Source organism: Styela clava, chromosome 7 (genome assembly GCF_964204865.1).
Source record: "Styela clava chromosome 7, kaStyClav1.hap1.2, whole genome shotgun sequence".
Classification (NCBI taxonomy): Eukaryota; Metazoa; Chordata; class Ascidiacea; order Stolidobranchia; family Styelidae; genus Styela; species Styela clava.
Genome location: NC_135256.1, coordinates 4,362,763 through 4,388,091, shown reverse-complemented (window position 1 = coordinate 4,388,091; position 25,329 = coordinate 4,362,763). Strand labels below are relative to the sequence as shown.

The 25,329-nt window shown below is 39.0% G+C and overlaps 1 long non-coding RNA gene across 1 annotated transcript in view; it reads left to right on the top strand.

Moving 5' to 3' along the window:
- Positions 1-12,554: 12,554 nt before the first annotated feature.
- Positions 12,555-25,329, top strand: part of LOC144425164 (uncharacterized) — a 158,130-nt gene continuing 145,355 nt past the window's right edge. Inside the window, exon 1 of the long non-coding RNA XR_013477341.1 lies at positions 12,555-12,598. This is a non-coding gene — a long non-coding RNA (uncharacterized LOC144425164). The remainder of the gene's footprint in view (positions 12,599-25,329) is intronic.

The window sequence follows — 25,329 nt, the reverse complement described above, 5'->3', positions numbered from 1 at the left end:
TGACGTCATAACAATGCCACAAATAATTTTTGGGAGTTTGAGCGAAAATATTCTATGGCCGAGAGCATCAGGCCAAATACGCTGCGAATAAATTCGTTGAAGCTCATCATTGATATGTGAAGATAAAACTCACGGGATGGAAAGTAGCAGGCTTATATACGCGAAACAGTAGATTCCATGAAGATAATAAACATGTAACACGAATGCTGTGTCCAGGGCTGGGAATGGTTAACCTATTTCAGATGGTTGACGGTTACGATTTATTTTAACCGTTAACTGACATCTCAAGTACAAATCATCTTCGAATATGATTACGTTATCGCAAATTTATCTCTTGTGGCATTCAATTCAAAAGAATATTACTAACTGTATGGGCAAGGACTCAATAAATATGGAAGTACCAAGATTGCTGATTATGGAAATTTGACAATGATGAATTCAGAATCAGTTTTCGGTCGATTTCGAAATATATTATTCACGATTTCATTGCAAAATCGGATATTCAATGTCATATCACAAGTGCGCAGTTGATGCCGTTTTTATTTATATGATATATATCTCGAAGTAAAATTTGCACATCGAACACTGATAATTTGTCACATAAATGACGTTTAACAAGGAAATCAGGTTTTCTAAAATACTTCCACACGCCCGAACCACGCTGCCTATCTATTGCAGCAGAGCAATCATGAAACTATCTCGATTCGTGAATAATTATAATAAGCGATACCGGGGATGAGGACACGCGAAATTGCTTTATAAGCATTGTGACTTAACAAGCTGAAATTATAAATTGTTACCCCAAACGTCACGCATCGGTTAACAGGTTAATTTTACCCGGTTAACGGTTAAAGTGTTTTCCCCGAAATTCCCAGCCCTAGCAGTGTCCCGATTGCGCATGTATTTCCAAGCCCTTCATCAGTGTTTTTTGGTAAATGTACGTATTTATGAAAATAGTAGCGGGACCTGTGTGAATTGTAGGACAGTTTTATAGGGCGATAAGGGCTCGCCCTGTGTTATACCTTTTCAAAAAAAAAAAATTTTTTTAAAAAATTTTTTGAAATTTTTTTTTTGAAGTCGTCCACCCCACCCCCATTTTTGGGCACTGGACCACTTGGCCATAGATGTACCAGCGTTGCCCGTCATCATGCCTTTTCAAATATTGTGTTCTCAATAATTTGTGTTTTAGTCCTTTTTCGATAATAAAATCTTGCTACCTCTTAGTGGCGCACTGGTTCGACCACCCTGGACTGGACCAGTGGTATATAAGCCCTGGGCAGGGCCGGAAAAAGGTATTGGAGTATTTGGTTGTATTAAGGTACAACTAAATTGTGGCATTGCCAGCCCGCTCCAATTCTTGGTGTATTGGGAGTGGCCTCTCCTTCTTGGAATTTCTTGAGGCCCTCCCGGCGTTTTCCGTAGCGTATCTTTTATAGATCGTTACCGATTTTGTTTTTGTCCTCACTTTGTGTTGTATTGTTTGACTTCTATAGTCTTGGGATTTTATTGCTTCTGAACTACCATAAATGGTAGTTTAAACAGGTAGTTCTTTTGGTATAATAACCTCCTCTTGTAACAGCAAATAGTTTTTTTCAAAGCCTCTCGTCACTGACTCGCGTCAGAGTTGTTTTCATCGGCAGACAGTTTCCTGTTGTAACATCCGCCATGACTACGACACAGCCTTCAACATCAAGGCCTCTTTTTTCAAGCGTCGCTGCCTCAGTTCCTAAGGTAGCCGATGTGAGATGTGTGGACGTCGGCAGAGGCGAGTCGATCGATGTCGAAACAACTAAAGACATCTCGACCGTTTTGGAATTTTTTAATTTATTTAACACCGTGAATAAACTACGTCCTTTTAGAACCCTAGTCGGAGGAATTTTTCATATCCGCCAGGGTACTTGGAACTTGACTTTCCAACCCACCGACGGACAACCAACACGGGATAAGTTTCTTTCAAGTGTTGGTGATAAACTTGACACCCCACTAGGTGTAATTAAATTTTCCTTGCCTCGTGGTCCAGGGACTCGCATTAGCGTGCGTGGTATTCCCACTGAAGCCACAGTCGAGCAAATAACAACACTGCTCAACTCTTTTGACTGTGGCAAGGTGCGTCGTGTTTTTAAAATATACCTGCGTAACACCAAGGTGTATAACGGCTACGTACAAGCCATCATTGATGACTTCGAGAAGTCTAAATTTCCCGATTTCGTCAATGTTGGTGGACTGCGTTGCAAAACATACCTACCTCCGGAACTCTATACCAAAACCTGCTTGAATTGCTTTCAAGCAGGTCATCTGGCCAGAGAATGTGTGATGCCCCCGTCCTGCCGTCTTTGCAAGAAATCCGGCCATGTGCAGCGAGGGTGCACTGACTTCCCTGTAATAACACCTGCAGTGGAACAAAGTAGCAAGCCTCAACTCCAGGTCAACTCTCCTGCCAAGGTTGCTGCAAAGACGACAGGTAGATACAGCTTCACCAATATACCATCTGTAGCTGTATCTTCACAGGATCAGCTGAAAAGGCAAAATATTTATAATAAAATGAAGGAAAAACCTGCTGCGGCTGATAACTCCAAGTCTCCCAGTCGGGTTAAGGTGGATATACACCCTATTCCGGCTGAAGATCATGATATCTCAGATTCTTTAGAATCTGAAAAATCGAACCTGGAAAATGAATCAGATGCAGTTGTAGGGTGTAGTAAAATAAATAATCTAGGTAGGAACCCGGAAGATCTTGATGAAGACTGTGAAAAAATTGTAGAACTGGATAGCCCTCTGGGAGAAGACTATCACAACATAGTCAGACTCTCAGAGGGGTCGGATGAAGAACTTGCGATGTTTCGAAAGAAACTTCGCAGTCACACGAAGATCAAGGAACCGGGTCCAGAATGGCAGTGTTCCGAAATCGAATGCAGTCCTGTCAAGAGAGACGAAAAAAGAGGTCGGGGGAGCTCTTCATCGGACGCCTCAATTGTTCTCCCACCTAATAAATCCCGGATTTTTTCCAAATTGCGAGTTGCTAAAAAACTTTAAAAATAATTATTTGATTGGCTTCAATTTCTTTTCCTACAGTGGATTGGATAATATATATGACAGGCACTTATTTGTGGCAGTATTTTGTGCCCGAAATGTATAGGACCATTTATATTATCATTTGCAATAATTGAACATCAACTGCGGAGTACTTTCCCATTTTCCGAACTAGTATTTTTTTTTCTCTTTCTCTCTCTATCATCTCGTAACTATGGATCAATATTAAAGATGCCAAGGCAGCAGCAAGTGACAATAAAATAAAAAATGGTGGAAAGAAGAACTGGGATCATTTAGCGCCCATTTACATCCTAAATCTAAAACAACTACATTGCTGTAGTATATAACAACTGAATACCTTCATAACGATCTATACCCTGCTCCAGTGAACTATTTGATTCTCAATCATGGGCACTAAATCTGCCTATAATAAATATAACAACTTATATTTGTAGAAATATACTAGAACAAATAGCTAAAAAACGCCATATACACCAGATTACTGGCTCTCTTATATTTTTGGTGAAGGTTTCTTCGTTTATCTCTTATTAATAATTTATTCTTTTTATGTTTTTTTAACTTCTTTGTCCTTCCGTATACTGATTTTCTACTCTTTTTCTGTTATATCTCCTAAATTTCTTTTCTATTAGAGGAGACGGACATCACGTGACAGGGAGAGTTGATATGAGTGTGCACCAAGGTGCATTTCTCCCAACTCTCTTCTGTCACGGAAGTGTTCGTCGAATCTACCCTCTGTTTTCTCCTGGTGTTATTATTTTGCCTTTTTACAGGTATTTACAGGTAACAACATCTACAAGCCTCCCCTGCAATACGTAAGTATAAAAACAAGGTGAGTATCGGTGGGTCGAGGCCTACTTTTTAAAAAAAAAAAAAAAAAAAAAAAAAAAAAAAAAAAAAAAAAAAAGTAAGTTTCTGAGCCGTGGCTCAAATTTATGGCTAGGACAGTAGTGGGGTGGTTGGGACTCGCCCTGCAATATGTCAATTTCCAAAAAAATTTTTTTTTTTTTTTTTTCAAGTCTGTCTGTCCACTCCTCCTCCCCCAATTTCGGGCATTTGACACGTCCCGTCCGCATGGTCATGATAGATGAACCACCGCCTGCCATCATGCTTTTCTGAAATATCGCACTGCGAGGTGTCCTTAGCCGGCTCTGCGCCTGTTTGCCCCGCAATCCTGCCAAAACTACGGATCTAAATCGGACGCGATGTGAAGCGTCTGTGACGTCATAACAATGCCACAAATAATTTTTGGGAGTTTGAGCGAAAATATTCTATGGCCGAGAGCATCAGGCCAAATACGCTGCGAATAAATTCGTTGAAGCTCATCATTGATATGTGAAGATAAAACTCACGGGATGGAAAGTAGCAGGCTTATATACGCGAAACAGTAGATTCCATGAAGATAATAAACATGTAACACGAATGCTGTGTCCAGGGCTGGGAATGGTTAACCTATTTCAGATGGTTGACGGTTACGATTTATTTTAACCGTTAACTGACATCTCAAGTACAAATCATCTTCGAATATGATTACGTTATCGCAAACTTATCTCTTGTGGCATTCAATTCAAAAGAATATTACTAACTGTATGGGCAAGGACTCAATAAATATGGAAGTACCAAGATTGCTGATTATGGAAATTTGACAATGATGAATTCAGAATCAGTTTTCGGTCGATTTCGAAATATATTATTCACGATTTCATTGCAAAATCGGATATTCAATGTCATATCACAAGTGCGCAGTTGATGCCGTTTTTATTTATATGATATATATCTCGAAGTAAAATTTGCACATCGAACACTGATAATTTGTCACATAAATGACGTTTAACAAGGAAATCAGGTTTTCTAAAATACTTCCACACGCCCGAACCACGCTGCCTATCTATTGCAGCAGAGCAATCATCAAACTATCTCGATTCGTGAATAATTATAATAAGCGATACCGGGGATGAGGACACGCGAAATTGCTTTATAAGCATTGTGACTTAACAAGCTGAAATTATAAATTATTACCCCAAACGTCACGCATCGGTTAACAGGTTAATTTTACCCGGTTAACGGTTAAAGTGTTTTCCCCGAAATTCCCAGCCCTAGCAGTGTCCCGATTGCGCATGTATTTCCAAGCCCTTCATCAGTGTTTTTTGGTAAATGTACGTATTTATGAAAATAGTAGCGGGACCTGTGTGAATTGTAGGACAGTTTTATAGGGCGATAAGGGCTCGCCCTGTGTTATACCTTTTCAAAAAAAAAAATTTTTTTTTAAAAAATTTTTTGAAATTTTTTTTTTGAAGTCGTCCACCCCACCCCCATTTTTGGGCACTGGACCACTTGGCCATAGATGTACCAGCGTTGCCCGTCATCATGCCTTTTCAAATATTGTGTTCTCAATAATTTGTGTTTTAGTCCTTTTTCGATAATAAAATCTTGCTACCTCTTAGTGGCGCACTGGTTCGACCACCCTGGACTGGGCCAGTGGTATATAAGCCCTGGGCAGGGCCGGAAAAAGGTATTGGAGTATTTGGTTGTATTAAGGTAAGTTTCTGAGCCGTGGCTCAAATTTATGGCTAGGACAGTAGTGGGGTGGTTGGGACTCGCCCTGCGATATGTCAATTTCCAAAAAAAAAAAATTTTTTTTTTTTCAAGTCTGTCTGTCCACTCCTCCTTCCCCAATTTCGGGCATATGACACGTCCCGTCCGCATGGTCATGATAGATGAACCACCGCCTGCCATCATGCTTTTCTGAAATATCGCACTGCGAGGTGTCCTTAGCTGGCTCTGCGCCTGTTTGCCCCGCAATCCTGCCAAAACTACGAATCTGATCTAAATCGGACGCGATGTGAAGCGTCTGTGACGTCATAACAATGCCACAAATAATTTTTGGGAGTTTGAGCGAAAATATTCTATGGCCGAGAGCCTCAGGCCAAATACGCTGCGAATAAATTCGTTGAAGCTCATCATTGATATGTGAAGATAAAACTTACGGGATGGAAAGTAGCAGGCTTATATACGCGAAACAGTAGATTCCATGAAGATAATAAACATGTAACACAAATGCTGTGTCCAGTCTGGGAATGGTTAACCTATAGGAACCGGTTAATATTTGTTAACCCAGCACACGATTCTGTCTGTTTCCGTTAGGGCAGAGCTGAACCCAGCAGACACGAATAGTAACAAAGCAACCAACCTTATATTTGTTGTATTTAGACGACACGAGAAGAATATTATAACACGTTCAGTCCAGTCCATTCCATTTAAAGAATTATTGTCAGTTTATATACAATATTCGAGACGCCTGTTATGCCTTTAGGGTTAAGCTTTTACTTGGATATCGTTTATAATAAATAAAGTAAGAATGCCGTAATTAAGTCTCGGCCATTCTTGTAAAACGATTTAGAAGGATGTCTGTAGCCAATTAAATAGTTAGCTATAAGTGGTCGAGTGATTAAAAGCTGGCTTGTACTAGTTTGTCTTGCTCAAGGGCAAGATAACGTGTTTTTAACTAACGGGTTATTCCTATGAAAGCCAATTAAGTATTTAACGTAAATATCTTTAAGAAGAAATCTTGTTCTACTGGGAATTACTTTTTTTCTTACTGTTAAAAATATGGTCTAAATAACTAATATCCCTATATAATTCGGCCCTAAAGAACGGAGTTCGGGGTTTCGGCATAACAAACGTGTCAAAAATTGTACAGATCTCTACAAAATAATAACGAAAAAAATAATGATTGTAAGATTACACTGAAATTATAACAAAATAACTTGAGTGAAATTAAGGTTATCAGGCTGATAAAATAATAATTTGATTTGTAATAATATGGAAAGTTTTATGATAATTTTAAACTTATTTCCGAATTAGCTAGATTTAAAATTGAGTTATTTTTTTCAATGTCATTAATACTTCAAGTAATAAACAAAATATTCATGATTATACGGATACACATTAATATATACTGAAATTGAAAAATTTAATGGGACAGAGAAGAGGCATGAAGAACAGGTAATTAGAAAAGTGGAAAATAGCTTTTAGAAAAGATTGGCGTATTATAGTTTTAAATTTGATGTTGACAGTCAAAACAGTGATTTCAATTTAACATATTTCATCACACCTTAACCTTACAACTCGCAAGTAATGGCTTAGCTAGCCTTGATATCCCTTGTTGGGTTTGAAGCGCTTTGAAAAGAAATAGCCTTCTGTGTGCGTTGAGAAAAAATGCGCTTAGTTTATGTATTTGATCAATATATTCGTATTAGACGAATATATTGGCGAGATTAAAGTATGATTATATTTAAATCATCTTTTTAAAAGGTTGCCAGTGATTTAGAAACATATTCTATCGAAAATGGGGTTGTTTATGACCGTCAAATTTACATTCTTTATGAATTTTATGAAAACCATTCGTAATTAAACATTTACTTATGTTGGACAATCATTTGGCCTAACGATTTTATGCCACTTAAATAAACATCCGAATTACCCTACCTTCAATGAATTCATAAAAATTGGAAGCCGAATTTTAAAACGCCAGAGAGAAATAGAAGAATTTTACCTTAAGAATAGGAGAAGTATGAAGCGTGTCCCAACAAGATGAAAAATCTGCACTGATAAAATAAAACAAAATTATGAGCATGAAAATAACATATTGTTACGTTTGTCATTCTTTTCGTCATTTGTCGCGTTAAATAATTTGTTTGGGCGCGTTTTATGTACCGTATTTCTTTGAAAAGTCCCTTCGTCTGTAGTTGATTCATTATTTCATCATTTTGATTATTTTTCGTTGATTTTTCACCTCATAATTTTTTAAAAGTTCGTTTCGTTTGTCCGTTAGCCATCGTCAAGATTCATCGTTTTGTCGTTCCATAGCCGTCTACCATTGTTCAACTGTTGTTTATCTTTAATGCATTGTCATCTCGTTCTTTGTTCGTTTTTTAGCGTCCGCACTGGGAAGAAAAATTGGCGATTATTTTTAGCTAATGGCCCCTATACGCTTAGGTTAGTAGGAATCGTGAATATTACTTAACTTTTGTTCCTCCGTAGATGTTGTTGATCTCCGTTGGCACAACAGCAGCAAATCTGACTCCTCTCAGATAGGCACAATTCTCAGTCGGGGTCTCACCAATTTTATAGGAACCGGTTAATATTTGTTAACCCAGCACACGATTCTGTCTGTTTCCGTTAGGGCAGAGCTGAACCCAGCAGACACGAATAGTAACAAAGCAACCAACCTTATATTTGTTGTATTTAGACGACACGAGAAGAATATTATAACACGTTCAGTCCAGTCCATTCCATTTAAAGAATTATTGTCAGTTTATATACAATATTCGAGACGCCTGTTATGCCTTTAGGGTTAAGCTTTTACTTGGATATCGTTTATAATAAATAAAGTAAGAATGCCGTAATTAAGTCTCGGCCATTCTTGTAAAACGATTTAGAAGGATGTCTGTAGCCAATTAAATAGTTAGCTATAAGTGGTCGAGTGATTAAAAGCTGGCTTGTACTAGTTTGTCTTGCTCAAGGGCAAGATAACGTGTTTTTAACTAACGGGTTATTCCTATGAAAGCCAATTAAGTATTTAACGTAAATATCTTTAAGAAGAAATCTTGTTCTACTGGGAATTACTTTTTTTCTTACTGTTAAAAATATGGTCTAAATAACTAATATCCCTATAAACCTATTCCAGATGGTTAACGGTTACGATTTATTTTAACCGTTAACTGACATCTTAAGTACAAATCATCTTCGAATATGATTACGTTATCGCAAATTTATCTCTTGTGGCATTCAATTCAAAAGAATATTACTAACTGTATGGGCAAGGACTCAATAAATATGGAAGTACCAAGATTGCTGATTATGGAAATTTGACAATGATGAATTCAGAATCAGTTTTCGGTCGATTTCGAAATATATTATTCACGATTTCATTGCAAAATCGGATATTCAATGTCATATCACAAGTGCGCAGTTGATGCCGTTTTTATTTATATGATATATATCTCGAAGTAAAATTTGCACATCGAACACTGATAATTTGTCACATAAATGACGTTTAACAAGGAAATCAGGTTTTCTAAAATACTTCCACACGCCCGAACCACGCTGCCTATCTATTGCAGCAGAGCAATCATCAAACTATCTCGATTCGTGAATAATTATAATAAGCGATACCGGGGATGAGGACACGCGAAATTGCTTTATAAGCATTGTGACTTAACAAGCTGAAATTATAAATTATTACCCCAAACGTCACGCATCGGTTAACAGGTTAATTTTACCCGGTTAACGGTTAAAGTGTTTTCCCCGAAATTCCCAGCCCTAGCAGTGTCCCGATTGCGCATGTATTTCCAAGCCCTTCATCAGTGTTTTTTGGTAAATGTACGTATTTATGAAAATAGTAGCGGGACCTGTGTGAATTGTAGGACAGTTTTATAGGGCGATAAGGGCTCGCCCTGTGTTATACCTTTTCAAAAAAAAAAATTTTTTTTTAAAAAATTTTTTGAAATTTTTTTTTTGAAGTCGTCCACCCCACCCCCATTTTTGGGCACTGGACCACTTGGCCATAGATGTACCAGCGTTGCCCGTCATCATGCCTTTTCAAATATTGTGTTCTCAATAATTTGTGTTTTAGTCCTTTTTCGATAATAAAATCTTGCTACCTCTTAGTGGCGCACTGGTTCGACCACCCTGGACTGGGCCAGTGGTATATAAGCCCTGGGCAGGGCCGGAAAAAGGTATTGGAGTATTTGGTTGTATTAAGGTATAACTAAATTGTGGCATTGCCAGCCCGCTCCAATTCTTGGTGTATTGGGAGTGGCCTCTCCTTCTTGGAATTTCTTGAGGCCCTCCCGGCGTTTCAGTAGCGAATATATTCTTAATACATCGTTACCGTTGTCGTTTGTTCCTGCTTTGTGTTGTCTTAGTTAATTTCTATAGTCCTGAGTTCATCACTGTTCCTGATCTACCATAAAAGGTAGCTTAGATAGGTACTTCCTTTAGTAATAGTTACCTCCTTTTGTAGTAAAACTTTCCTATAGTAGTAAATAGTCTTCTATGTCTGCCAGGACACACATGCCTCTCGGCACTGACTCGCGTCAAAGTGTCCTTGGCAGACAGGTTGCTGCTGGAATATCCGCGATGCCAACTACGCAGCCTTCAACATCTAGGCCCCTTTTCTCTAACGTAGCTGCCTCACTTCCTAAGGTAGCTAACGTGAAAGGTGTCGAAGTTGGCAGAAGCGAGTCGTTGGATGTTATAACATCTAACGACATCTCGACAGTTCCAGCTTTTTATGAGCTTTTTAGCTCTGTGGAGAAGTTGCGTCCATATAAAAACCTAATTAGTGGTCTCTTTCCCATCCGCCAGGGTACCTGGAATTTAACGTTTCAGTCTGTGGATGGAACACCCACACGAGATAATTTCCTCAATAATGTTGAGAGTCAGATTGATACCCCTTTAGGTATAATAAATTTTTCTTTGCCGCGTGGCCCTGGGACCCGCATTAGCGTGCGTGGTATTCCCACAGAAGCCACGCAGGAGCAAGTAACATCTATTTTGAACTCTTTTGGTTGTGGCAAAGTACGTAGAGTAGTCCGAGTATACCTCAAGAACACCAGGGTATACAACGGCTACGTGCAAGCCATCTTTGATGAATTCGAGAAATCTAGGTTTCCCGACTTCATCACTGTTGGCGGACTACGTTGTAAAACGTACTTACCACCAGAGCTTTACATCAAGACCTGTCTGAATTGTTTTCAGACTGGTCATCTGGCCAGAGAGTGTAAATCTCCGCCGTCCTGTCGCCTTTGTAAAAAATCCGGCCATGTACAGCGAGACTGTACTAATTTTCCATCTATAACATCTGATGTTGATCCTCTAGTCAGTTCTCCTGCTGAAACGGCTCCAAAGACGCCATCGCGATACAGCTTCACCAAAGTAACATCGGTGGCTGTATTGTCGAAAGGACAGCTGGAAAAGAAAAAGAAAATTAATAGTAGTAAGGATAAACCTACTGCTAACCAGTCTGGCACTCTCAGTCGGGTTAGGGTGGATATACACCCTATCCCGGCTGAAGTTCGGGAGCTCTCTGATTCTTTGGAATCGAAGTCTCCGAACTTGAGTGATAAACTGGAAGCAGCTGTGAATGAGGAAGAGAATAATTTGGAAAGTGTCCCGGAAAACCTTGGAGAGAAAGAAGAAATAATCGTTGAGTTGGATAGCCCTCTGAGAGAAGACTATCATAATATAGCCAGACTCTCAGAGGGCTCGGATGAAGAACTAGCGAAGTTTCGAAAAAAACTCCGCAGTCATAAGAAGGCAAAGGAACCGGGTCTCGAATGGCAATGTTCAGATATTGAAGGTAGTCCTGCTACAAGGGACGAAAAAAGAGGACGGGGAAGCTCATCTTCAGAAGCCTCAATTACCCTCCCACCTAGTAAATCACGGATTTTTTCAAAATTACGCGTTGTTAAAAAACTTTAAAATATTCATCTGATTAGTTTCGATTCATTATTTTCGTCTCTATGGTCGGTTGGAAGGTATGTCTGTTTGGCATTTTTGGCAGTATCTCCACATAATCAACTTAATAATTTAATATAAATTAATGAGTATCCTTCCTCAGTAAATTTATAATATTAACATTTTCCAAACCAGTATTTTTTTTTGCGTTTTTACTTCGTAACTAGGTATCAACATCAAGGAGGCCAAGGCAACTGCAAAGTTATGAAAAAAAAACGGCGGAAAGAAGGATTGGGAATATCTAGTGCCCATCAACAGCCTACGTATAAAACAACTACATCGCTGTAAAAATTATTTAAACGCCGTTTTAACGATCTCTAACTTCCCCGAGTCAACTATTTAATTTTCAGCCATTAGAACTAAACTCGTCGATATATATTAAATAAAACAACATGAAATAGTAGGTCCAAAATAATCTACTAAAAATCTTGTAATGATTATCATTAATATCTTACCCTACTATAATACTCTTCTTACTATCATAGGTATTAATTTACCTATCTGTAATATTAATATTACTATAATAACATCGATATAATAATTTATTTATTAACATAGTGGAATGATAAAAGCAAGACAAATAACAGCAACTCTAATAGCGCCATATACACCAGAATCATGGCTTTCTTTTATTTTTGGTGAAGGGTTTTCTGGTTATTTCTTATATATCCTTTTTTTTTCTTTCTTTTTTGTTAACTCTTAACTCTTCATCTTTCACTCTATACTTACCTCCTCTTCTCTCTCTTATTTCCCAGAGGAAGCGAGCATCACGTGACAGGGAGAGTTGACATGAGTGTGCACCAAGGTGCATTTCTCCAAACTCTCTTCTGTCACGGAAGTGTTCGCCGAATCTGGACTTCTGTTTTCTCTGGTGTTTTTATTTTTTATTTTACCTCTCTACAGGTTTTAAAGGAAAGAACATCTACCAGCCTCCCCTGCAACATGTAAGTATACAACAAGGTGAGTATCGGTGGGTTGAGGCCTACTTTTATAAAAAAAAAAAAAAAAAAAAAAAAAAAAAAAAAAGGTAAGTTTCTGAGCCGTGGCTCAAATTTATGGCTAGGACAGTAGTGGGGTGGTTGGGACTCGCCCTGCAATATGTCAATTTCCAAAAAAAAAAAAATTTTTTTTTTCAAGTCTGTCTGTCCACTCCTCCTTCCCCAATTTCGGGCATATGACACGTCCCGTCCGCATGGTCATGATAGATGAACCACCGCCTGCCATCATGCTTTTCTGAAATATCGCACTGCGAGGTGTCCTTAGCTGGCTCTGCGCCTGTTTGCCCCGCAATCCTGCCAAAACTACGAATCTGATCTAAATCGGACGCGATGTGAAGCGTCTGTGACGTCATAACAATGCCACAAATAATTTTTGGGAGTTTGAGCGAAAATATTCTATGGCCGAGAGCCTCAGGCCAAATACGCTGCGAATAAATTCGTTGAAGCTCATCATTGATATGTGAAGATAAAACTTACGGGATGGAAAGTAGCAGGCTTATATACGCGAAACAGTAGATTCCATGAAGATAATAAACATGTAACACAAATGCTGTGTCCAGTCTGGGAATGGTTAACCTATTCCAGATGGTTAACGGTTACGATTTATTTTAACCGTTAACTGACATCTTAAGTACAAATCATCTTCGAATATGATTACGTTATCGCAAATTTATCTCTTGTGGCATTCAATTCAAAAGAATATTACTAACTGTATGGGCAAGGACTCAATAAATATGGAAGTACCAAGATTGCTGATTATGGAAATTTGACAATGATGAATTCAGAATCAGTTTTCGGTCGATTTCGAAATATATTATTCACGATTTCATTGCAAAATCGGATATTCAATGTCATATCACAAGTGCGCAGTTGATGCCGTTTTTATTTATATGATATATATCTCGAAGTAAAATTTGCACATCGAACACTGATAATTTGTCACATAAATGACGTTTAACAAGGAAATCAGGTTTTCTAAAATACTTCCACACGCCCGAACCACGCTGCCTATCTATTGCAGCAGAGCAATCATCAAACTATCTCGATTCGTGAATAATTATAATAAGCGATACCGGGGATGAGGACACGCGAAATTGCTTTATAAGCATTGTGACTTAACAAGCTGAAATTATAAATTATTACCCCAAACGTCACGCATCGGTTAACAGGTTAATTTTACCCGGTTAACGGTTAAAGTGTTTTCCCCGAAATTCCCAGCCCTAGCAGTGTCCCGATTGCGCATGTATTTCCAAGCCCTTCATCAGTGTTTTTTGGTAAATGTACGTATTTATGAAAATAGTAGCGGGACCTGTGTGAATTGTAGGACAGTTTTATAGGGCGATAAGGGCTCGCCCTGTGTTATACCTTTTCAAAAAAAAAAATTTTTTTTTTAAAAAATTTTTTGAAATTTTTTTTTTGAAGTTGTCCACCCCACCCCCATTTTTGGGCACTGGACCACTTGGCCATAGATGTACCAGCGTTGCCCGTCATCATGCCTTTTCAAATATTGTGTTCTCAATAATTTGTGTTTTAGTCCTTTTTCGATAATAAAATCTTGCTACCTCTTAGTGGCGCACTGGTTCGACCACCCTGGACTGGGCCAGTGGTATATAAGCCCTGGGCAGGGCCGGAAAAAGGTATTGGAGTATTTGGTAGTAAGTCCACTCAAAACTCCATCTCCACAATTGCCAAGACCACCCAGGCAAATCTACAGATTGAAGGAGTCGTCAACTATTGGAAACACGCCATTCCATCCCCTTCCAAAGGGCAATCCTTACATCAAAGTAAGGATTGATAACTTTGAGTCTTGCGACACCACGTCTTCGTCGGTCTTCGAAACAACACCGGAAGCAACGACATCCGCACCAGCGAACCTTGAGTCGAATCTACCGCCGCCAATTGTGGATCTTACAGAGGAAAATAACAAAAGAACCAGAAAGGACACAACAACTTCCACAGAATCCTCAACATCCGAATCAATCGTCAAAAAAAAATACGGTAAAAAGAAAAGGTAACTACCATGTTTCGGCCCCAGGTAATCAAATTCCTCTGATGTCTCTCATTTCGGTTCTTTGGACATGCCATATTTCAATTCGGCTTCTCAAATCTCTTGTATAGAAAACGCCCAGTTGCCGGCGTAAAACCTCAACTCAGTAAATACCATCTCACATATAGCGGATGTGATGACAGGAAGCCCACAACTCTACGTGGTATACAAAATGGTGATCTCTATTACAAAGAGAATTGATCCATAAACTTCCGTCGGCATAGTCTGGGTATGAAGGCATTTGGGCTGGATTCCAGACTTGTCGTTCTGATCCGTAAATAAAAAAAAAAAAAAAAAAAAAAAAAAAAAAAAAAGTAAGTTTCTGAGCCGTGGCTCAAATTTATGGCTAGGACAGTAGTGGGGTGGTTGGGACTCGCCCTGCGATATGTCAATTTCCAAAAAAAAAAAATTTTTTTTTTTTCAAGTCTGTCTGTCCACTCCTCCTTCCCCAATTTCGGGCATATGACACGTCCCGTCCGCATGGTCATGATAGATGAACCACCGCCTGCCATCATGCTTTTCTGAAATATCGCACTGCGAGGTGTCCTTAGCTGGCTCTGCGCCTGTTTGCCCCGCAATCCTGCCAAAACTACGAATCTGATCTAAATCGGACGCGATGTGAAGCGTCTGTGACGTCATAACAATGCCACAAATAATTTTTGGGAGTTTGAGCGAAAATATTCTATGGCCGAGAGCCTCAGGCCAAATACGCTGCGAATAAATTCGTTGAAGCTCATCATTGATATGTGAAGATAAAACTTACGGGATGGAAAGTAGCAGGCTTATATACGCGAAACAGTAGATTCCATGAAGATAATAAACATGTAACACAAATGCTGTGTCCAGTCTGGGAATGGTTAACCTATTCCAGATGGTTAACGGTTACGATTTATTTTAACCGTTAACTGACATCTTAAGTACAAATCATCTTCGAATATGATTACGTTATCGCAAATTTATCTCTTGTGGCATTCAATTCAAAAGAATATTACTAACTGTATGGGCAAGGACTCAATAAATATGGAAGTACCAAGATTGCTGATTATGGAAATTTGACAATGATGAATTCAGAATCAGTTTTCGGTCGATTTCGAAATATATTATTCACGATTTCATTGCAAAATCGGATATTCAATGTCATATCACAAGTGCGCAGTTGATGCCGTTTTTATTTATATGATATATATCTCGAAGTAAAATTTGCACATCGAACACTGATAATTTGTCACATAAATGACGTTTAACAAGGAAATCAGGTTTTCTAAAATACTTCCACACGCCCGAACCACGCTGCCTATCTATTGCAGCAGAGCAATCATCAAACTATCTCGATTCGTGAATAATTATAATAAGCGATACCGGGGATGAGGACACGCGAAATTGCTTTATAAGCATTGTGACTTAACAAGCTGAAATTATAAATTATTACCCCAAACGTCACGCATCGGTTAACAGGTTAATTTTACCCGGTTAACGGTTAAAGTGTTTTCCCCGAAATTCCCAGCCCTAGCAGTGTCCCGATTGCGCATGTATTTCCAAGCCCTTCATCAGTGTTTTTTGGTAAATGTACGTATTTATGAAAATAGTAGCGGGACCTGTGTGAATTGTAGGACAGTTTTATAGGGCGATAAGGGCTCGCCCTGTGTTATACCTTTTCAAAAAAAAAAATTTTTTTTTAAAAAATTTTTTGAAATTTTTTTTTTGAAGTCGTCCACCCCACCCCCATTTTTGGGCACTGGACCACTTGGCCATAGATGTACCAGCGTTGCCCGTCATCATGCCTTTTCAAATATTGTGTTCTCAATAATTTGTGTTTTAGTCCTTTTTCGATAATAAAATCTTGCTACCTCTTAGTGGCGCACTGGTTCGACCACCCTGGACTGGGCCAGTGGTATATAAGCCCTGGGCAGGGCCGGAAAAAGGTATTGGAGTATTTGGTTGTATTAAGGTACAACTAAATTGTGGCATTGCCAGCCCGCTCCAATTCTTGGTGTATTGGGAGTGGCCTCTCCTTCTTGGAATCTCTCGAGGCCCTCCCGGCGTTTCCGTAGCGTATCTTTTATAGATCGTTACCGCTGCTGTTTTTGTCTTCACTTTGTGTTGTATTGTTTGACTTCTATAGTCTTGGGATTTTATTGCTTCTGAACTACCATAAATAGTAGTTTAAACAGGTAGCTCTTTTCGTATAATAACCTCCTCTTGCAACAGCAAATAGTTTTCTTCAAAGCCTCTCGTCACTGACTCGCGTCAGAGTTGTTTTCATCGGCAAACAGTTTCCTGTTGTAACATCCGCCATGACTACGACACAGCCTTCAACATCAAGGCCTCTTTTCTCAAGCATCGCTGCCTCAGTTCCAAAGGTAGCCGATGTGAGATGTGTGGAAGTCAGCAGAGGCGAGTCGATCGATGTCATAACAACTAAAGACATCTCGACCGTTTTGGAATTTTTTAATTTATTTAACACCGTGGATAAACTACGTCCTTATAGAACCCTAGTCGGAGGAATTTTTCCAATCCGCCAGGGTACTTGGAACTTGACTTTCCAACCCACCGACGGACAACCAACACGGGATAAGTTTCTTTCAAGTGTTGGTGATAAACTTGACACCCCACTAGGTGTTCTTAATTTTTCTCTGCCCCGTGGTCCAGGGACCCGCATTAGTTTGCGTGGTATTCCCACTGAAGCCACAGTCGAGCAACTAACAACAATGCTCAACTCTTTTAACTGTGGCAAGGTGAGGCGTGTTTTCAAAATATATCTACGTAATAGCAAGGTGTATAATGGCAACGTACAAGCCATCATTGACGACTTCGAGAAGTCCAACTTTCCCGATTTCGTCAATGTTGGTGGACTACGTTGCAAAACATACTTACCTCCCGAACTCTATACCAAGTCCTGCTTGAATTGTTTTCAGGCAGGTCATCTGGCTAGAGAGTGTGTAATGCCTCCGACCTGCCGTCTTTGCAAAAAATCCGGCCATGTGCAGCGAGAGTGCACTGACTTCCCTGCAATAACAACAGCAGTGGAACGAAGTAGCCAGCCTCCTGCCAAGGTTGCTGCAAAGACGGCTGGTAGATACAGTTTTACCAAATCAACATCTGTGGCTGTATCATCACAGGATCAGCTGAAAAATAAAAATAGAATAAAGGAAAAATCTGCTGCTGCTGCTGATAAATCTAAGTCTCTCGGCCGGGTTAGGGTGGACATACACCCTATTCCGGCTGAAGCTCGTGTTTTTTCGGATTCCTTAGAATCTTAAAAACCGAACTTGGAAGGTGAATCAGAGGCAGTTGCAGGGTGTAGTAAAATAACTAATTTAGGTAGAGACCCGAAAGATCTTGATGAAGACCGTGAAAAAATCGTAGAACTCGATAGCCCTCTGGGAGAAGACTATCATATTATAGCCAGACTCTCAGAGGGTTCGGATGAAGAACTTGCGAAGTTTCGAAAGAAACTTCGCAGTCATAAGAAGACCAAGGAACCGGGTCCAGAATGGCAGTGTTCCGACATCGAAAATAGTCCTGCTACAAGAGATGAAAAAAGAGGTCGGGGGAGCTCTTCATCGGACGCCTCCATAGTTCTCCCACCAAATAAATCTCTGATTATTTCCAAACCACGAGTTGTTAAAAAACTATAAAAGTAATTATTTGATTGGCTTCAGTTTCTTTTTCTATAATTGATTGGAAAATATGTATGATTCTCACTCTTTTGTGGCAGTATTGTGTTCTAGAAATGTATAGGACTCTTTATATTATCCTTTGCAATAATTTAATACCAACTACTAAGTACCTTCCCTCAGTAAATTATGTAATATTAATTTCCTCCGAACTGGTATTTTATTTTTTTTTTCTCCCTCTATATGCCAACTCGTATCTATGGATCAACATGAAAGATGACAAGGCAGCAGCAAGTGCCAACAAAACATGAAACGGCGGAAAGAAGGACTGGGAGCCTCTAGTGCTCATTAACAGCCTAACCTAAAACAATAACTTCGCTGTAAACATGTAACAACTGAACTACCTTCATAACGATCTATAATCTGCCCTAGATAATTATTTAAGTCTCAACCATAGGCACTAAATCTGCCTTGATATAATAAATATAACAACCTATACTTGTAGTAATATACTAGAACAAATAGCTAAATAAACGCCATATACACCAGAATACTGGCTCTCTTATATTTTTGATGAAGGTTTCTTCGTTTATCTCTTATTAATAATTTATTCTTTTTAGGTTTTTTTTTTTTTTAACTCCTCTGTCTTTCCGTAAACTGACTCTCTACTCTTTTTCTGTTATACCTCCTAAATTTCTTTTCTATTAGAGGAGACGGACATCACGTGACAGGGAGAGTTGATATGAGTGTGCACCAAGGTGCATTTCTCCCAACTCTCTTCTGTCACGGAAGTGTTCGTCGAATCTACCCTCTGTTTTCTCCTGGTGTCATTATTTTGCCTTCTTACAGGTATTTACAGGTAACAACATCTACAAGCCTCCCCTGCAATACGTAAGTATAAAAACAAGGTGAGTATCGGTGGGTCGAGGCCTACTTTATAAAAAAAAAAAAAAAAAAAAAAAAAAAAAAAAAAGTAAGTTTCTGAGCCGTGGCTCAAATTTATGGCTAGGACAGTAGTGGGGTGGTTGGGACTCGCCCTGCAATATGTCAATTTCCAAAAAAAAAAAATTTTTTTTTTTTCAAGTCTGTCTGTCCACTCCTCCTTCCCCAATTTCGGGCATATGACACGTCCCGTCCGCATGGTCATGATAGATGAACCACCGCCTGCCATCATGCTTTTCTGAAATATCGCACTGCGAGGTGTCCTTAGCTGGCTCTGCGCCTGTTTGCCCCGCAATCCTGCCAAAACTACGAATCTGATCTAAATCGGACGCGATGTGAAGCGTCTGTGACGTCATAACAATGCCACAAATAATTTTTGGGAGTTTGAGCGAAAATATTCTATGGCCGAGAGCCTCAGGCCAAATACGCTGCGAATAAATTCGTTGAAGCTCATCATTGATATGTGAAGATAAAACTTACGGGATGGAAAGTAGCAGGCTTATATACGCGAAACAGTAGATTCCATGAAGATAATAAACATGTAACACAAATGCTGTGTCCAGTCTGGGAATGGTTAACCTATTCCAGATGGTTAACGGTTACGATTTATTTTAACCGTTAACTGACATCTTAAGTACAAATCATCTTCGAATATGATTACGTTATCGCAAATTTATCTCTTGTGGCATTCAATTCAAAAGAATATTACTAACTGTATGGGCAAGGACTCAATAAATATGGAAGTACCAAGATTGCTGATTATGGAAATTTGACAATGATGAATTCAGAATCAGTTTTCGGTCGATTTCGAAATATATTATTCACGATTTCATTGCAAAATCGGATATTCAATGTCATATCACAAGTGCGCAGTTGATGCCGTTTTTATTTATATGATATATATCTCGAAGTAAAATTTGCACATCGAACACTGATAATTTGTCACATAAATGACGTTTAACAAGGAAATCAGGTTTTCTAAAATACTTCCACACGCCCGAACCACGCTGCCTATCTATTGCAGCAGAGCAATCATCAAACTATCTCGATTCGTGAATAATTATAATAAGCGATACCGGGGATGAGGACACGCGAAATTGCTTTATAAGCATTGTGACTTAACAAGCTGAAATTATAAATTATTACCCCAAACGTCACGCATCGGTTAACAGGTTAATTTTACCCGGTTAACGGTTAAAGTGTTTTCCCCGAAATTCCCAGCCCTAGCAGTGTCCCGATTGCGCATGTATTTCCAAGCCCTTCATCAGTGTTTTTTGGTAAATGTACGTATTTATGAAAATAGTAGCGGGACCTGTGTGAATTGTAGGACAGTTTTATAGGGCGATAAGGGCTCGCCCTGTGTTATACCTTTTCAAAAAAAAAAATTTTTTTTTAAAAAATTTTTTGAAATTTTTTTTTTGAAGTCGTCCACCCCACCCCCATTTTTGGGCACTGGACCACTTGGCCATAGATGTACCAGCGTTGCCCGTCATCATGCCTTTTCAAATATTGTGTTCTCAATAATTTGTGTTTTAGTCCTTTTTCGATAATAAAATCTTGCTACCTCTTAGTGGCGCACTGGTTCGACCACCCTGGACTGGGCCAGTGGTATATAAGCCCTGGGCAGGGCCGGAAAAAGGTATTGGAGTATTTGGTTGTATTAAGGTTTGTTCTTGCGCACCTTAGTACCCCAAAAACAGAGTTGTCTTGGGTTCACAGCCCCGCTCTGCACGTATTCCGTGAGAGGCCCCTCTCAGCGCTTTTTTATAAGGGGCCTCTCTTTGGGGAGTAGCGACGGTCTCTTTGAGACCCGAGCACTGAACCCTCGGCCGAAGAACTTTATCTGTATTAAGGCGAAAAATAAATCTGATCTTAAGCATCGAGACTACAATTGGATATATACTGCTCTTTACGGATTTACAAACTAGAACGGATTTTTGGATATAAGACAAAGGGATTTACATCAGCCTGAAACAAGGATGTCGTATGCAGCTGTTGCAGCGAGGAATGAAAACAAAGGAGATGTAACCCTGACAAGACCAAGATCGCTGTTCGTGGAGACGTCAAGAAAAGTAGATTTTCCTGAACTCTTCTCGGCTTTCAAAGAGTCCCCACAATTGGGAGCATACACTGAATGGATAAGTGGTCTATGGGAAATGTCACAAAATAAATGGGTTCTGTCATTTCACGCTCTTCCGGACAATGAGGATAGTTACAGAACAAGACTCATGAATAACATCGATGGCGAAGTTAAAACCCCTGGGTTGACGCTCAATTTTGCCTTCCCCACACCACCACCTGTGAGGGTCTCGATTCGTGGCATATCAGATGAGACATCCCGAGCAATGGCGATTGATGTCATCAGTAAAACGGGCGTAGGAACTGTGGTCTCGGCTAACAGAGTCTTTTATAAGGGCACTAAAGTTTATAACGGGCACACCTCGTTCTTAATTAGGGATTTTAAAATTGACAAGCTCCCGACTTTTCTGACCATCGGCGGCTATAGTTGTCGATGCTTTGTCCCAAGAGAACTTTACGTTCCCTTTTGCACCAAATGCCTCGAGAAGGGGCATACGCTAAGAAGCTGCAACAACAACGTACGATGCCGCAGATGCCAGAAAGAAGGACACATCAAGAAGCTATGCCCTGAAAGAAAAGAAAATCTCGAAGCTCAGCAAACACTGAGTAATGAGCGTGCTCCAAAGAGCTCGGAACAGGAAAAAAACGAAAACGTGGTACAATCAGCGCCACAGGAAAATCTCAGCACTGTCTTACCGAAGGGTTTTACCTCGGTAAAACCACCCCATGTTAAACAGGTGGTCACGGAAGCCGTAATTCATCATGAAGGTCCCGAAAATGAAGAAAAAAAAAACACAGAACCAGAGTCCGGTATGGTCCCATTCGAAATATCACAAGTTATATCCCCGATTGTCCAATTAATCCCACTAGATCAGTCACAGACCCAGGAAATCCCGATGGAGCAACCAATTCCGCCAACTCAGTGGTCGGATGAAGTTGAGCCGATATCAGAAAACGAAGTTTTTCCTATAACTACAGAAGAACCCGCCCAACCTATTTTTGGTCCATTGGAAACACTATTTATTCCGAGAGAACAAAGAGCGACACGAAGAAAAGGTTCATTCGCTCGCTCACCATCGCGAGAAACACCAAACACGGCTTTCATTTCATCGCCGCGCCCGAAAGGAGGAAATACGACCGTGGTGGAATCACCATCTCGACAAAAAAGACCAAAAACGAGCCCCGATAACCCAACTCTAAAGGACAATACTCAAATTAGAACATTGAAGAAAACTAAACAGGATATTAGTGCACTACCAAGATATAGCATTGTAAAAACAGCCAACCCCCCTGGAAAGACGTGAAAAACAAGTTAAGATTTGATCAAACTGGAAAATTGCACAAACAAAATGGAAAAATTTCTTGATTGACATTTCGACCTCATGCTTGGAACCAAATTTTGATCTACACAAATGAATAAAACTAAAATCACGACTATCAATATAAATGGTCTAGGCAAAAAGTTAAAAAGTCTTTCAAATTGGATAAATCACTCAAACCCTGATATTGTATGTCTTCAAGAAGTCCATAAAGTAAATGGGGAACAAATAAACAAGTGGGCCGAATATATAGGATATCAAATTTTCTGTAACACGAGTGTTGATGACACAGCAATCAAATATATGAAACAAGGCACTGGGATTATGATTAAAATTAAAGACGAATTAAGAGTCTCGAAGTATACCAAGTTTATAGAACATAGAATGGATAGTATAATTTGGCACCATGAACAAGGAGATATCATGATTTTAAACGTTTATGCACCATCTGAACGAGGCACCAGCCAAACGGCCTTTTATAGCAAGCTAATTGACATTTTAAACATATTTAGTGTTAAATTCAAATTGATTATAACGGGGGATTTTAACATCGTATTGGATAAAATGGACGTTCTAAACCAAAATAACTTCAGACTTACCCATGCGGAAAAAATATTTAAAAAGGGCATATCTGATCTGAACATACTGGACACTTATAGATACATGAAACCACATAAGATAGTTTTTACGTGCACTACAGGGAATCAAAGCCGACGAATTGATCGATTCTACCATCAAAATAATTTGGACCCACTAATAAATTCTATAAGGCATAATATTAACACGATATCAGATCATGACCTAATCCCCACTTTAATAATAAAAACACCCCAAAAAACAAGATGGGGAAAGGGCGTCTGGCGTCTAAACTTGCTCCATCTTGGAAATGAGGGGTATAGAGAAGTCATTAAAAATGCTTATAATGATATGCTCGAGGAAAAATCGAATTTTAATAGCCTACAAGACTGGTGGGATTCTTGTAAGAAGACACTCAAAAAACAGTCGATTGGATTTTCAAAACTTAAGGCCAAGGAACAACACATAAAGGAAAATCAACTTCATGAAAAACTAAAATTACTAATCACAGAGGGTAAGCCTGAAAATCAAGCAAAAATATTGGATTTGAAAGCACAACTAAAGCATTTAATTGACGACAAAATAAAAAAGGATACCATCAGAGCAGCTGTTGTGGACATGGAAGAAGGCGAAACACCAACAAAAAGCTTCTTTGAAAACGTACAAAAGAGAGATACCAACACAACGATCTATGAATTGGTAGACAAAGATGGGAACAAAACTAAAAGCAAAGAGAAAATAATTGAAATTACGGAAAACTTCTATAAACAACTTTGGCAAACAAAATATTCTGGAAACCCTCACTACCAACAGAAATTCATCAAAAACATGGCCACAACAAAACTAACAGATGAACAAAATGAAGACCTAAAATCCATAATCACTGAAAATGAAATCTGGAACATCATACAATCGATGGAAAACAATAAATCCCCTGGAATTGATGGTATGCCTAAGGAATTTTATGCAAGCTTTTGGTCTCTTCTCAAAAAGGAAATGGTGCAATTGGTGAACAACATATTTATTTCTGGAATATTTCCCGATAGCTGCAAACTTGCAAAAGTTCGACTAATCCATAAAAAAGCCGAGAAAGAAAAACTGGAAAACTGGAGACCCATTTCGATTTTAAATACTGACTATAAAATTATTACTAAACTCTTATCCAATCGACTACAAGAAATTTCGAGTACTATAATAGGCCCATCCCAAAAATGTACCATACCTGGAAGGAGCATCTTTGATGCTCACTATAACCTCAACTCAGTAATTGATTTAAGCGAAAAAAAACAGTCCCCAGCCATGATAATTTCGATTGATAGCCTTAAAGCCTTTGATCTCGTTAACCACCATTTCCTTTTCAAAATTCTCTCGGAAATTAATATGGACAAGCAAATAATTAGACTTATCCATAACATGTACAAAGATATATATAGTATCATTGATATAAATGGCCATTCCTCTTGTAAAATCAAACTAAATCGAGGGATACGACAGGGCTGCCCCATGAGCATGCTGCTCTATTGTATTAATGCAGAGCCTTTTGCGAGGCAAATAATGATTTGTGAAGAAATCAGAGGAATAAAATTAGGAAAAGCTGAACAAAAATTAGACCAATACGCAGATGACATCACCTTCACCGTGCGAGACAAAGTTTCACTGGACCATATTTTTAAAGAGCTTGCAGATTATGAATTGGCTACAGGTCAAAAAATTAATTTCCACAAAACCAAAATTCTATGCATCTCAAACAAAACAAAAATTCGGCTACAAGGAACTCCATATTATAACTACATTGAAGACTCGATCAAATTACTTGGACTCTATTTTGGCAAAAACCGGGCAAAATTAACATGGGACAACAAAAAGTCCAAAATTACCCGAATTTTTAATTTATGTAAAACAAGGGACCTAACATGGAATGGAAAATTAGTGATCATAAACTCATTGGCAACTCAACACGTTTTGTTTCCTGCTAGAAGTATAGATATGGACTCACAATGCCTGAAAGATATTAATGGGATTTTTTACAAATTCTTATGGTATCCTGAAACATTTGAGGCCATATCAAGAAAGAAAATGCAAAGGCCGAAACAGAAAGGAGGCTTCTCAATGGTCAATATCAACGCTAAAATAATGGCTTGCAACCTCGAAAAAATGAGGACGCTGATAAACCTGGATAA